The sequence below is a fragment of the Vigna unguiculata genome, unplaced genomic scaffold, assembly GCF_004118075.2.
Source record: "Vigna unguiculata cultivar IT97K-499-35 unplaced genomic scaffold, ASM411807v1 contig_484, whole genome shotgun sequence".
Taxonomy (NCBI): Eukaryota; Viridiplantae; Streptophyta; class Magnoliopsida; order Fabales; family Fabaceae; genus Vigna; species Vigna unguiculata.
In genome coordinates this window covers 7498-23512 of record NW_021011198.1, presented here as the reverse complement: position 1 = coordinate 23512, position 16015 = coordinate 7498, and the positions used below count along the sequence as shown (strand labels likewise).

General features: G+C 35.1%; 1 long non-coding RNA gene across 4 annotated transcripts; it reads right to left on the bottom strand.

Moving 5' to 3' along the window:
* Positions 1–300: 300 nt before the first annotated feature.
* LOC114172065 lies at positions 301–4656 on the bottom strand. Of its 4 annotated transcripts, XR_003601822.1 has the most exons (6): positions 4251–4656; positions 2804–2909; positions 2607–2696; positions 1965–2073; positions 871–926; positions 301–664 (listed from the first exon to the last, which is right to left on the bottom strand). It is a non-coding gene; the product is annotated as an uncharacterized LOC114172065 (long non-coding RNA). The 4 variants fall into 4 exon arrangements; XR_003601823.1 differs by having other exon boundaries at positions 301–926; positions 2607–2714; XR_003601821.1 differs by having other exon boundaries at positions 301–926; positions 2607–2711.
* Between the last annotated feature and the right edge of the window lie 11359 nt (positions 4657–16015).

Genomic DNA, 16015 nt, shown 5'->3' with positions numbered 1-16015 from the left:
CTTGAGACTTCCTAAGAAGATGACACGTATCCAAATTACTTTAAGAGGTAAAAAAATTTAAAAATCTGAAAGTGAACAAATTCCAAGAAAATTACACGTGTAATTTTTTGCTTTTTGTGATTCTTTGAATTGTATTATAAATAAATAAATAAATAAATATATATATATATATATATATATATATATATATATATATATATATATTCATGCCCCAATTCATTTTAATACTTACTTTTGCATTAAATAGAAAAGTGATAAGCATAAAATGAAAGTGCATGTAGAATATTTACATCAATAATCTTATAGACTAAAAAAGTAAAGCCAAGTTATTCTATTTATAGGACTATAATACTAGAAACAGAAAAGAAACTTTACATACACATCTCACTAAGATTAACTACCCTAACTATTTATTACTCCAATTGCAAGTCAGCAATTCAATTGACTTTTCCGGTTCCAATGAATTAATGTGTAGTTGATAGGCTGTCTTAAGTTGCAATGGACTAGGCTATGTTGCTTCTTTCACTTCTAACTTGGCAGCAAGAAGTAGTCTTCACTGGTTCAACAGGTACACGTTCCAAGTGCAACTCCTTTCAATTGGCAATTTCAGCTCTTCAATAATGAATGACTCAACTTACATCTTGAACAAATTATTTCAAGTTAACTACACCATAGAAAAAGGAAAAATAATGGAAGTTGAGTTCTAAGTTCTAAGCTTCCAAATTGAATCTATCTTAACCTGATAATAAACACCACCTAAACTACTCCAATTGCTCTCTTTTACAATTCTTCACCAATTTAGAATACTTAATAGCAGAAAATATCGTTTAATATTTCAAAAACCCAAAGCAAACAGTGAAAGAAGAAAACCTGTTGTGTGAATGTTTGTAACTTTAAACTACTTTCCTCCTCTAAGATGCCACACCCTGATTATTTACAACCAAGTCACATAATCAAACCAATGACGACTAAGTAATCACTAAGGAAAACAAAATTAACTAGAAAGAAAACCATAACGGTAACTTAGAGTTAATAAATATTCGCCCCTCCTAATATTCCTTGATATAAAATGCAATTCCAATAACACTTGTATCGTTGTACAAATAGAAAACCTTAGGAACTGAAACTTTGGTATGAGCACTCAATGACTGGAGAACCTATGAATTATAAGGGCACACAATCAATCATTTTCTAATTAATATATTATCCATTGCCCAAACTTCATACACTTAAGTGGGAACTTGGATGAACATTTACAAAATTCATTTTGAATTAAAAATAATTTTGAAGTTAAGATAATCTATATTTGAATCTTTTTATTCTAAAAATTAGATTGTAGTAACTAAGTGCCGAATCTCTTATTCATAACAAAAGATATCCAATGTTGTTGCAATTCAATCATTTGTTGATCGAAAATCAATTTATCATATATGAAATAAAACATATAAGTATTTTCCTAACATCATCTTATTACTACGGTAAATAAAATTTATATATAATGATAATTTTAATAAATGTAACAAAAAAATGTTTACTAAAACTAATAAATTTGGTAAGGAATGTTATTATATAATTATTAATATAAATTAATAATTTATAATAAATCTAACTAACCAAATGTCATTGTAACTACATTTATTATAGATTATTAACTTATTTTAATAATTATATATATGAAACCAGTGGTCTATATAGTATTTAGTAAGATAAAATAGTAAATCGCATTAAAACTAAAGTAGGAAAATAAACTTATTTAAACTTGATAATGGTTGGTTTGTCCAACAACAAAAACGAGGAATTCATATTTAACAACTATTCATAAATAAAACCATTTGTTTCTTAAATGACATAAATCAATTGAAAGAATGAGATAAAAAGGGTTTCAAAATTCATATACCAAATCAAAACCTTTTGCTTTACCTCTAAAAGCTGCTACCAATTACAGAACTAACACGGGATCATACCTTTCCACATCTTCGAATTTAATTCCAATTTACGTTCTGATTCAAGTCCTTTCCGACTCTCAACATTTTCTCCTCCAATTGGTGGAGTGAAGAGAACACCAAGTTCTTTCTGAGACAATAAAGAGAAACCCTCATTCAGGTCAGAGGTGGTGGTAATATGCATAAACTTACAATTCAGCAGAAAATTTCATAGTCTACTGCAACTCTACATGTACACAACTAGTAGTAGTTATAAATTCCACCTAAGTATGTTAAAGCAATCTATATAACATTATAGAATTGATATAGCTTATTCACTTCTAATACTCTAATAATTAGACAAAACACATGAAAATATAATGGCAGTAGTAGCATCAAAATTTGTTCTTTTGTTCAGGAATAATGTTCAAGTAAACAGAAGCAGAAGCTACAAATTGGTAGCAATAAATCAATATCACAACTCAAATTCTCAATTTTTTATAACACCACAAAAACTGAAGCAACACTATTTTTCCAATCATTCTTAGGATTGAACATACACTTAGTTGCCCAAATTTGGAAGCATAAACAAGTCATGCATTTCACGAATTATAAGTCCAAATGTAAGCAACAGTGTTGAGTTAAATCTCTAATGGTTTCTCGAAACACATTGAACCACGATACCTGATAAAACTCATCTGCTTACTCTGTGCGAACCATATGAATATGTAGTCCCTTGGGCCCATAAAATGTGAAACAAGTTTTTGGGAGACCCTGAAATTATGAGGACTGCTGAAATTATTTAGAAAAGGAAAGGGAGTAAATTGAAAATTAAATAGTTGTATGGCAAGATGTAAAAGTTGTAAGTGTATAATCAAAACCTTCAATACATCAATTCAAACAAGACCTCCCTAGAAAACTGAAAATGCATTCAAGCCATTCTCCATGGAAGCTACTCGCTCTACGATGTCCGCAGATACAGGGGACCTTTAGCAATAAAAAAAGGATGAATATTTCTCTTTAGGCTATTAGACATCAAGTTAATAACTAAAGAAAATAAAATAAAATAAACTGATAGAGCTTCATTGATCCCTCTGGGTTGTAGAGAACATAAATGAGCTACAAAAAGGAAGAAAATGAAGTTTCTTAATAAATTTTATTAACAACATGTGGTATTTACTCCGAAAGGAAAACTCCACTATTTCAAACTTCAATGATTCATTACCATTAAAAGAAAACACAGAAAAAACTGGAATTTTTATACACAGTCAATGATAGGTATAATCCTATTAAGTGTAATGCAAATTCTAGAAGAATCTAGAAAATCCTAAGATAAAAGTATTGAAATGTAATGAAAGTTCTAGAACAAAGTAGAAAAGCCTAAGATATGAAGAAAATATCAAGAACATTCTACATAGGAAAAAATCTAGAACATTTCACACAAGTTGTGACTAGCACTTTCTAGAATACTCTATAGGTCTATAAATACCTGTACTCAATCATTTGATGAATGATAAGAACTAAGACCACTTCTAGCACAGCACTCACCGCTACAACTACTACATACTCCTCCCAACTACAACTTCCACATTCTACTATCTCCACAATTTTTTTAGGTTCAACTAAAAAGCAGAGTGGACAAAATGTAAATCATGCTCCCAATTGTTGTAGTAAAGATTCAACCACTAACACAATGATAACATTTTCTTAATGGATCAAATAATACTTGTAGAAATTTTCTAATTGGGCAACATCACAAAAGAATTGGCATTGGACTTGTATATTAGTAATGATAGGTCATAATACATACACAGACCTAAGCTGGAAATTATTGATTATGTAAAAAATCCAAAAATCAAGGAAAAAGAAAAAGAAAGTGAGCAAGATTTACTTAAAGTAGCTAAGAATTGCACTTTGATCGGATATGCTTAGAAGTTGCTCTAGATAGTCAACTCCCAAATCTTCTAACCCTACTACACTTGCTTTGATTTCTCTTTCCCTTTACACTTTTTGGATTTTGATAAGTGTTTTTGCTTGTAGTGCCTCACTTTGAGTGCAAGTGTAGGAGAATGAAGCATTGTTTGAAGATCGAAAATGAACTAACAAACTAAAAATGCCGCTGCAATAGTTGCCCCAACCGATCCTCTGGTACCCGAATCACAAAAACTAAATAAATAAACATCTAAAATCATGAAATTTAATAATCTCGCTTTCGAATTCTTTACTTGAGAAACTAGTTAAAACAGAAACTCGAACCTCACTCAATAAATTAAATCAATGAAAAATAGTTGTGTATTCCAATAGTTCAAGAGGAACTTGTTGCCTGACCCTAGAAGAAGATGGAACGAGAAACCCCAAGTGTGGTGGCAACAACGATGATTGTTGCGACGACGATGTCACCTTTTTCCAACGGCATTACAAGGTTAACGACGACAACACATGGAGGCTCGTCAGAGATGAAGAACTCGCCACGGCGACTGTTGAAATGGTGGCTACTGGAGGTCAAGGAAGCTTCTCACGATGGTTGTTGCCACTTGTTCTACGTTTGGATTTTTGAAGAAAGTGAAAAAGGGAACATCGCGGGGCGGTCGGCGAAGGCTTTGATGGTGATCGATGTCGTCAGCGACGGACTTGGTCATGTAGAATCAAAACCTTTTTGATCGGAAGTTGAATAACTTCGGTTGGGGGTTTGAGACCGAGAGAAGAGAAATATAAAACCTAAACCTAGGCTGAAATGAAAATATGCAGAAATAGTATTTTTAATTAAAAAATGATATAAATTTTACGTACGAACTTTTGTCGTAGGTAATTTTTTTTAAAATATTTTATATATATATATATATATATATATATATATATATATATATATATATATTTTATTATATTTACTTTTTTACATCTATTTTCATAAATAATTTTTTATATCAAAGATTTTGATATGTTTATTTACAAAATTTTCGTATATAATTTATTTTTATTTTATCAACGAATTTTAATTTTATTTATGACTAATTTTCGTAGATAAAATAAAATTATTTATGAAAAATATTTCGTAGATAATAACCATTTTTTTATAAAAAAAAACTTTCACAAATATTTGCAAAAAGTAAAAACACAGGAAAAACTCACTAGTTTCCAACTAGTATATTTAGTGCTTCCTTCAAGCAAAAAAGTTATTATACAGGGAATCTTCAATGTGAGTAATATGTTTATATCGTTGACAACCAAACCAAATCTATGCTTTGTTGATGACCCATACCAAATATAAAGGAGTTTAGGCTGCCATTTGCCATGTATTCATAAACTAGCATTTTTTTCTTGTCCTTGAATGTAAACAACCAAAAAGTTTAACAAGATTTCGATGTTGAAGCTTTGCAATCAATTTGACTTCATTTATGAACTCTATCACTCCTTGCGATGAGCTCTTTACGGAGTCTTTACAACAATCTCTTGCTTATCTACTAATATTTCCTATATATATATATATATATATATATATATATATATATATATATAGGGTTAATTATGATTTTAGTCCCTCAAGTATGGGTAATTTTTGGTTTTAGTCCCCCACGTAACGTTTGGTAATATTCAGTCCTCCACGTTTTAAATTTAATGGAATTGGTCCCCAATTTTAAACTCCGTTAATTTTAATTTAGACGTGTCTAACGAATGGCCACGTAAGGATCCCGTTTTCAGCTGAGAGGAATTGATGATGCACGTTTAGTTACTCGTTAACAAGGCACATGTCATTAATGTGATTAAAAGAACTTAGCTGAATTGGGGTTAATAAGGAATTTTTTTGCACGTTTAGTTACTCGTTAATAGTTAGCATTAAAATGTCATTAACTTCACTAAACTAACTTAGGTGCTGAATTGGGGTTATGTTAGAAAGTCATTAAGCTTTATTCATTTGTAAAAAATCTCAGCTGAGGAGATTTGGAAGAACCCTAGGCACGACGAAGAAGACAGACCCTAGGCACGACGGAAGAAGACAGACCCTAGGCACCACGAAGCAAGCTTTGAACGACGAAGAAGGTGGTGGTAACTGCTCGCATTTGGTGGACGAAGAAGTGAGGTTAGTCGTTTATGCATTTTGAATTTCTTTGGTTTAACGTTCACTTTTCTCTTCACCGTTTATGTGGTTGAATATTGGATTGGGTTGGTTTGTGATGCGATTTCAAATGTAGGGCTGGAAATGGGGTTCGCGGTTGCGTTCCATCACATGGGTAGGTTTGAACGCAATAGGGGATTGAAGTATGTGGGGGGTGAAATCCATGTGGTATCGGGTATCGACCCAGATATGTGGTCATTTTTTGAAGCATTGGGCATCGTCAAGGAGTTCAAATACGCTGGAGATGTTAGACTTTGGTGGAAGGGCTCGAAGGAAACGTTGTTGAACAACCTAAGATTGTTGAGTGACGATAAGGAGGCATTGGCGTTGGCTAAGTATGCGGAGGATAGGAATGAAGAAGTAGATATATATGTCCAACACATTCCTTGTCAGCCTGAGGAGGTTCATTTTATTATTGGTCCTGGAATGGATGAAGAAGTTGGTGAGGAAGAAGTTGGGGTTGAGGCACAGAGGTGTGATACCGAAATAGGAGTTGATGGTGGTCCGGTTGGTGAGACAGACATAGGAGTTGAGGGTGTTGAGGGTGATGAAGAGGTTCAGGTAGAACAACAGGTTGAGGCACAAAGGTGTGAGACAGACATAGGAGTTGAGGGTGATCAAGAGGTTCATGTACAACAAGAGGAGGTTAAGGTAGAACAAGGGGTTGAGCAAGAAAATGGTGAGCCAGAACAGAGGGTTGAGGCACAACAAGGGGTTGAGGCAGAACAAGAGGTTGAGATACCACAAGTGGGGGGTGATGAGGATGTGATAGTTGAGGATGTGTCTGATAAGGATGAAGGTTCTGCTGCAGATAAACTAGATGAGAGTGAAGAAGAAAGGGTGGCAGATGATGATGACGGTTTTGGGATGCAGACTGAGTCTGAGGTCAGAAAAATTGGGCCTGTTTTGGATAGGTGGAGAGCAATGAAACGAAATCCAAGCACTGTGAGGAGTAAAAAAGATATGGGACCTGGTTCATTTGTGACTAATGAGGAAGTTGGACAACATGACATGAGTGATGAATATGATACTGATGAGTTGGATTCAGATGTTGATAGTGAGGATGGTGTTCGTCGTGATGGACCAAAATTTTCCAGATATAGGGCTGAAGATATGACAAAGGACTTCAAGTTCAAATTAGGAATGGAATTTTCGTCTTTGAAAGATTTCAAGCAAGCATTAATGGAGCATAGTGTTTTAAATGGTAAAGAAGTACAATTTGTAAAAAATGATCATAAGAGAGTCAGGGCTGTATGTAAAAAAAAATGTGGTTTCTTAATGATGGCTAGCAAAGTTGGTGGCATGGAAACTTTTCAGATCAAGACCTTGGTTGGGCGTCATAGATGTGGCAGGGTATTTGGGAACAAAAATGCTAACTGTGATTGGATTGCACAAGTCTTAGTAGACAGGTTTATGAATGTGGGTGTAATGACAGTGAGTCAAATTATTGAGGAGATGAAGAAGGCATACAGTGTGGGTATAACCCCTTGGAGGGATGGAAAAGCTAAGCAAATAGCAATGGACTATTTGGTTGGGGATGGAGAAAAACAGTACAGTCGCTTACATGATTATGTAGCTGAATTGGTTAGAGTAAAGGCTGGAACATTCAAAATTAAGATCAATCAGCCTCAACCAAGTCTGCCACCAGGGTTTGGTTGTTTCTACATGTGCTTAGAAGGCTGTAAGAATGGGTTTTTGGCTGGGTGCAGGCCCTTTATAGGGGTTGATGGATGCCACTTGAAAACAGCTTATGGTGGTCAACTTTTGGTTGCAGTGGGAAGGGACCCTAATGATCAATACTTTCCACTTGCATTTGCTACTGTAGAAAACGAATGTAAGGAGACATGGAGGTGGTTTCTTTCACTACTGCTAGAAGATATTGGGGACATTGAAAACCATCGTTGGGTTTTCATCTCAGATCAACAAAAGGTAAACAACTTACTTCCATTCAATTTATATAGCATTCATTCAGACTATTTTCTAACACACAACAATTAACTTTTGCAGGAACTTATGACAGTATTTGATGAAATTCTGAATGGGGTGGAGCATCGTTTCTGCTTGAGGCATCTTTATAGTAATTTCAAGAAGAAATTTGGTGGTGGGATAGTTATCAGAGATCTCATGATGGGGGCAGCCAAGTCAACATTCTACGCAGGTTGGGAAAAAAAATGGGTGAGTTAAGAACCATTAACCCTGAAGCCTATAACTGGTTAATTGGCATACCTAGAAGCTCATGGTGTAAGCATGCATTCAGCATATATCCTAGATGTGATGTATTAATGAATAACTTGTCTGATGAAGGATTGACCCCAACCAAGGATGAAGGTACATGCTGATGAAGGATTGACCCCAACCAAGGATGAAGGCACATGCTTAAGAAGACTAAGCATGTTTAGAAAGGAAGTTCACTAATCCTTCATCCCTTTCATTTGTGTTTGTTATTTTTGATTCCCTAAGTTGACTTAGTTGAATCAACTTTAGTTGACTTGTTGACCTTTGACTAGGTTTGACTTGTTGACTATAGTTGACTTGACTTAAGCCAACATGCTAATCTATGTTTATTTGCTTTGTAGGTTAATTAGGAGTAAGAAAGCAATGCTAGGTGGCGCATGGTGATTGGGGAGCATAAATGATGTGGATGAGAGAGTAAAGCAAAGGCATAAAGCATAAAGTAAAAGGCATAAAACAAGTGTACCTATGTACCTTTGGTCTCCTTTGTTTTTAGCACACTTTGGCCACTTTTTGGAGACATATGAGACACATTTTTTGTCTCCTTTTGTGCTAGAACGAAATTAGCCTTACACACACCATAGTTGGCTCTTTTGTCTCTCATTTTTGTAACCTTATTTGACCTAGTTTCTAGAAGCTAGGGTTAGGTTTTTGTAGAGACATCCTTAGGTATCTTTTATTTGCTTAGAGGCCCCTAAACTCTTCTATATAAGGGGTGCTCCTAGACATGTAAAAGGGTTGAACATTTTGAAGAAATTATACACTTTGTGTTCCAACCTTTTGTGAGAGCATTCCTCCTTAGGGAGTGGAGTTCTTTCAAGCCTTATCTTGCCTTGGCAAGTGGCGGCATACACCACTCATCTTCAAGGTTGCCATGGCTTCTTCTAGCCTAGCCTTGTAGTGGCGTGAATCCTCCATTCCTCCCATTTCCCTTGCTTTTCATTTTATGTTTCTTTACTCTTCTTGGTTTATATTGTTTCTATTATATGTTTTTTCTTTTGATTTCTTACTCCCCATCAATCCATTCTCCTCCTCTCTAGAACCTTGGAAAGGAACCTTCACATCTAGATAGCTTGCTATCTTAATGTCCAGTGGGGATTTCCTTGGTTTTCTTAATCAACTCACACCATATTCAATAATCTTGAAAAGGAACAATATAATCCTTCATCATTTGGTATCTAGAGCCTAGGTTATCTTCAATATGATGTTTTTCATGTTCTAACCTTGTCTTGTTGTAGCTATCTTGGTCATGTTCTAAACACTTGGGTTACATTTTGGGTTGGATTTGGACTCGATTTTCATGTTGTCTAACCTCTAATTCATTTATTTGTCTCCGATTTGAGTGTTTTTGTTGTAGGAATCATGGCAAGTTCATCAAATGCACCTACACCAAACAAAAATAATACACTGATGAGATTGCTTCGGGATTTGGAGTTGTCTAGGAAGGAGGCCTTTGAACAATTGAGAAAGGACAAGGAGCAAAGTGACCTAAGAATCCAAGAGCACATTCAAAGGCTTGAAGCTAAGGAGCAAGAAAGAGAGGCTAGGAAAAGAGGGCATTCTAGGCGCAAACCATCACAAGAGAAGCAAACTCCAAGGATTCCTAAGTTCAAAGGAGAAAATGACCCAAACATCTACATTGAGTGGGAACAAAAAGTGGACCAAATTTTTACCATTCATGTAGTTAGTCATCAAAAGCAAGTAGATTTGGTAGTCTTAGAGTTTGAGGATTATGCCATGACTTGGTGGCATCAATTATGTATGGACAATATTAACCAAGAGTCACTCGCGACTTCTTGGAAGGACCTTAAAAATTTGATGCGCGCTAGATTTGTTCCTTCCTACTATAGGAGGGAGACTCTTTTGAAGCTCCAAAGGCTTCAACAAGGGTCCATGTGTGTGGATGAATATTACAAGTTAATGGAGTCCATGCTTCTAAAAGTAGGACTCCAATTTGAAAGTGAAGAGGAAAAGGTAGCTAGATTTGTGAGTGGGTTAAGGAGGGACATACAAGATTTAGTAGAGTTATATGAGTACTCCTCTCTTGACAAAGTTTTACATTTGGCCATCAAATTTGAAACTCAATTGCAAAAGAAAAAAATGGCCAAAAGGAGTGGTTCATACAATGACTACTATTCTAGTACTTGGAAAGATAAAGAAAGAAAACATTATAAATCACCACTCAAGAGTTCCAAAGACCCACCTTCTAGGACTAATTCGTCTAGGCCTTCTAATGAAACTCCTAATTCTTCTCAAGGTACAAGGACAAGTTCTATAAAATGTTTTAAGTGTTTGGGATATGGGCACATAGCTTCAAATTGTCCCACCAAAAGAACCATGGCCTTAAACCTTAAAAAAGAAGTAGAGAGTGAACATTCTTCTCCCCCTTCCCCCAAAAGTACTTCTTCCCACACTTCTTCTTCAAGTGAAAGGATTAAACCCCTTGATGGTGGATTGTTAATGATAAGGCACCAACTAAGACAAGTTTCCAAGGAACTTGACCCTTCTCAAAGACAAAACCTTTTTCATTCAAGGTGTCATATTAAAGACAAACTATGTCCCCTCCTCATAGATAATGGAAGTTGTGTAAATGTGGCTAGCACAAGGGTTGTGGACAAGTTTGGGTTGAAAACTATCCCTCATGCCAAGCCTTACAAGCTATCATGGCTTAAGAAAGAAGACATTAAAGTAACTCAACAAGTCCTCATTAACTTTTCAATTGGAAATTTTAAAGATGAGGTGTTATGTGATGTTGTGTCTATGGAAGAAACTCATATTTTGTTAGGTAGGCCATGGCAATTTGATAGAAAAGTCTTTTATGATGGCCATGCTAACACCTATGCTTTCTCCTTCAAAGGCAAGAAGTTCACACTCCTACCTCTCTCACCCAATCAAGCAAATGAGGACCAAAATAAAGTGAAAGATAAGAGAAAAAATGAAAAAGAAAAAGAGCAAGTTACCTCCAAAGTGTTACTTGCCTCTAAAAAAAATTTCAAGGCTCAAAAGGAAGACCCAATACGCAAGCATGAGAAGAAGAGTGGTCTAGAAAAGAGGGATGGCCTAACCAAAGCTAGGGGTAGTACCCTTAGAAAAGATGGAACAAGAGCTCATAAAAGGGAGGCGCAAAACCTCCCCCAAATCAAGTCAAGCTCCATCTACAAAGGCTTAAAGAATTTGTGGTCAAATTCTCTCCAAGAAGGGGAGGATGATGAAGGATTGACCCCAACCAAGGATGAAGGTACATGCTTAAGAAGACTAAGCATGTTTAAAAAGGAAGTTCACTAATCCTTCATCCCTTTCATTTGTGTTTGTTATTTTTGATTCCCTAAGTTGACTTAGTTGAATCAACTTTAGTTGACTTGTTGACCTTTGACTAGGTTTGACTTGTTCACTATAGTTGACTTGACTTAAGCCAACATACTAATCTATGTTTATTTGCTTTGTAGGTTAATTAGGAGTAAGAAAGCAATGCTAGGTGGCGCATGGTGATTGGGGAGCATAAATGATGTGGAGGAGAGAGTAAAGCAAAGGCATAAAGCATAAAGTAAAAGGCATGAAGCAAGTGTACCTATGTACCTTTGGTCTCCTTTGTTTTTAGCACACTTTGACCACTTTTTGGAGACATATGAGACACATTCTTTGTCTCCTTTTGTGCTAGAACGAAATTAGCCTTGCACACACCATAGTTAGCTCTTTTATCTCTCATTTTTGTAACCTTATTTGACCTAGTTTCTAGAAGCTAGGGTTAGGTTTTTGTAGAGACATCCTTAGGTATCTTTTATTTGCTTAGAGGCCCCTAAACTCTTCTATATAAGGGGTGCTCCTAGACATGTAAAAGGGTTGAACATTTTGAAGTAAAAACACTCTTGTGTCTCAACCATTTGTGAGAGTTTCTTCCCTTGGGAGTGAAACTTTTAAGCCTTATCTTGCATAGCAAGTGGCGGCACACATCCACGCATCTTCAAGGTTTCCATGGCTTCTAGCCTAGCCTTGTAGTGGCGTGCTTCTCACATTTTTACCATTCCTTTCCTTTTCATTTTATGTTTTCTTCTTCCTTTAATTGTTCTTGGTTTTCTATGGTTTATGTGCCTTCCATTTCCTTTTTGTTTTGAATCAATCCATCATCTTCTTCTCTTGAGCTTTGTGAAAGGAACCTTCACATCTAGATAGCTTGCTATCTTAATGTCCAGTGGGGATTTCGCTTAGCTTTCTTAATCAACTTGCACCATATTCAATATTCTTAAAAAGGAACAAGATAATCCTTCATCATTGTCTGAGTCATTCAATAGTACTATCTTATTAGTTAGGGATAAACCAATAATTAGTATGATGGAATGGATTAGGTCATACACAATGAGTAGATTTGCAACACTAAGAGAAAATTAAATGCATATCCTGGTAATGTTATGCCTAAGCCACAAAAAAGGCTTGATAGGGAAGTGGACAAAAGTGGCAATTGGCTTCCAGTGTGGGCAGGGGGTGCAAAGTTTGAAGTCACACAAGGGTTCACCATGGAGAAGTTTGTGGTAGATCTGAGTAACCATACTTGCACGTGTTACTTTTGGGATTTGATAGGCATACCTTGTAGACATGCTGTAGCAGCAATTAATTATAAGGTGGAAAACCCTGAAGCATATGTGCATCCATATTACAAAAGAGATGCATATGAGGCATGCTATAGCCCAGAAATAACCCCAATCAATGGACAACAATTATGGCCTAAAAGCACTCAACTTGAACTACTCCCACCAATTTATAAAACACCACCAGGGAGACCCAAAAAACTAAGAAGAAGGGAAGCTGATGAACATGTCAGTCATTCCAAGCTATCAAAGAAAAATCTTATCATGAAGTGCAGCAGGTGTAAGCAGATGGGACACAACATTAGGAGCTGCAGAAGGGGAATCAGGCACAGAAAGGTAAGAACACAAACTGGACCTATCATTTAATTTTTTTTTCATTGAAACGAACAAAATCTGGAGCTGTAAAACATACCCAATTCATAGGCACAATCGCAAGGAACTCCAAGTGCTAGTGCACCTAGCAGCGCTGCAGGACCATCTACCCAAAGCTGCAGTAGTAGAAGAAGACCCAGACTGAGAGTTGCTGCAAACGTGAACCAGGGAGAAAGACCACCAACAACCCAAACCAGAAGCATGACTGCACAAGTGATAGGGTCTCAAGCAAGTACTGCAACCTCTGCTCAACCCACGTGAAATACAAGGAGGAATCAAACTGTTTTGGTTGCTTTTAATGGTGGACGACTTTTTGTAGCAGTGGGCAATATCATACTGGACAACTTTTTGGATTAAAGCAAAATTGTATTCAGATGTATGGACCACATGTCTGGTGTCCAATACTTTATTGAATGTAGTTAAACTTATTTTATTCAGATTGTGGACCACATGTCTGGTGTCCATTAAAACCTGTGTATGAATTACTTCTGTTTTGTGAATGAAGTAAAAATTCGTGTATGGATTACTTGTGTTTTGTGATAATGCAGTGAAACTTTGTGTATGGAGTACTTGTGTATTGTGATAATGCAGTAAAAATTCGTGTATGGAATAATTTGATGAAATCAATTAAATGTATATCCTGTTAACATCAAAGGGAACCTTACAGGATAAAAGTCACACCATATAACCACTGCTATTTAATTACAGCACAGTTGTTAAACACAATTGAATTACAGGATAAAACACAACCATGTAAAACACAATTGAACTTCTCATTTCATTCATTACTGGCATATTACAAATACAAAACACTTCCCCAACAGAAGTTACCTCAAACTTACTTAACCATTAAAGTTCCATACATAACTAATCACAGCTAAATAAAAGTTACTAAATAACTAGTTGCAATTCAACTTGAACAGCAACATAAAAACAAAGATAATTGTTAATGTCCACGACAAAAGGAAAAAAACTTGCATGAATCTCCCAAACTTTTTCTCTTCTTGCAATTTCGCCTTCAATTTCTCATTTTTCTTAATCAACTCCACTATAACTTTCTCCTTCTCCAAACACACTTCATCTTCTTCAGTTCGTCTTCTACCACTGTCTTCAAAGTCCGGTGCGTTCCCTTCATATTTCGAATCCTCTTCATTAAACCACTCGAAGAAATTGCAGTGAGAATTGGACTGCATAAATAAAACAAAACCATTAACACATCAAACGAAATCAAGTTCGCCCAATCATTAAACCATTGTCACTTACAGCCCAATTTCTACATCTCCAAAATAATCTCCCGTTGTTCTTCACAGTCGTTGCCTTTAGGAGCAGTAATCTTTCCCCACACCCACACAGTTTGGAAGTCATATCCGACGACGATGAACATGTCTGTGAAATTTTCGAACCACTACTCCTCTGCGTACAATGAATCCCTCTGCTCCCACTTTTCATCACCCTAAAACGATCTTCAAACTTCAATTTTGGTTGCCAATGGTTTCGAACCACTGCTCCTCTGCGTACAACACGCACACTCCAATTTTAGGGTTTTAGAATGACCCCCAAATCCCTCTTTTAAAACGCTTCTCATAATATCAAGACCACGTGTTGTTCATCAATTCTACTCAACTGAAAACGGGATCCTTACGTGGCCATCCGTTAGACACGTCTGAATTAAAATTAACGGAGTTTAAAATTGGGGACCAATTCTATTAGATTTAAAACGTGGAGGACTGAATATTACCAAACGTTACGTGGGGGACTAAAACCAAAAATTACCCATACTTGAGGGACTAAAATCATAATTAACCCATATATATATATATATATATATATATATATATATATATATATATATATATATATATATATATATATATATATATATATATATATATATATATATATATATATATATATATATATATATATATATATATATATATATATATATATATATATATATATATCAATGTTCTTTTATTTAGTTACTAGGCTCAAAACTATTACCTTGTATACAAGTCCAAAACCACCTTGGCCAATTTTATTTTCATCGAAAAAGTTGTTAGTGGCTGTTGTAATGGTGAATAGATCAAACATTTGGACGTCCAAATTGTCTTCGCATTGTTCTGTCAATGATTTTTCTAAAAACCAATGAATGCCTTTAGAATAATGTTATAAAATATGAGTAGCAAATTAAAGATACTTAGAATAGAAAAAATACAGTTTACTCAGCTAATTATTAAAAATCTAGAAGTCCAAAGATTGTGATAATATAAAATTTAAGTCCGATGATAATTTATTATTGTCCATGCAAAAAGAGTTTTCATTTGGGATAAAATTGTGAAATTTTGGAGGGAACCAAAGATTAGGGGGAAATAAAAATAAATAAAACTAAAATTAAAATAAAACAAATAGTATAATTAATAATTATTTAGTAATCAATTTAGTGAGTAATTTATTGTAACTAAAAATTTGATACTATTTCGGTTACTAAATTATAAAAGTAACTTTTGGTCACTAACTGTAATTGAATTTTTCAATTATTGATTTCAGTTACTATTTAGCAAATTTCTATTTGTGTGTTTGTCTCCATTATGCAAACGACTTTTGCATATAGGTAATAGACGTAGTCCATGTTGTCGTTGAACCACACTCTCATCCAATTATCATTGTTTTTTGGTAGTGACATCCGTTTTTATTCGAAGAAAAGACAGTAAATTCTTGTAGTGAATAAAATCACGTCCGCATGTAACGTTACACCAAACAGTATAAAATACAGCAACAAATTAAAACAC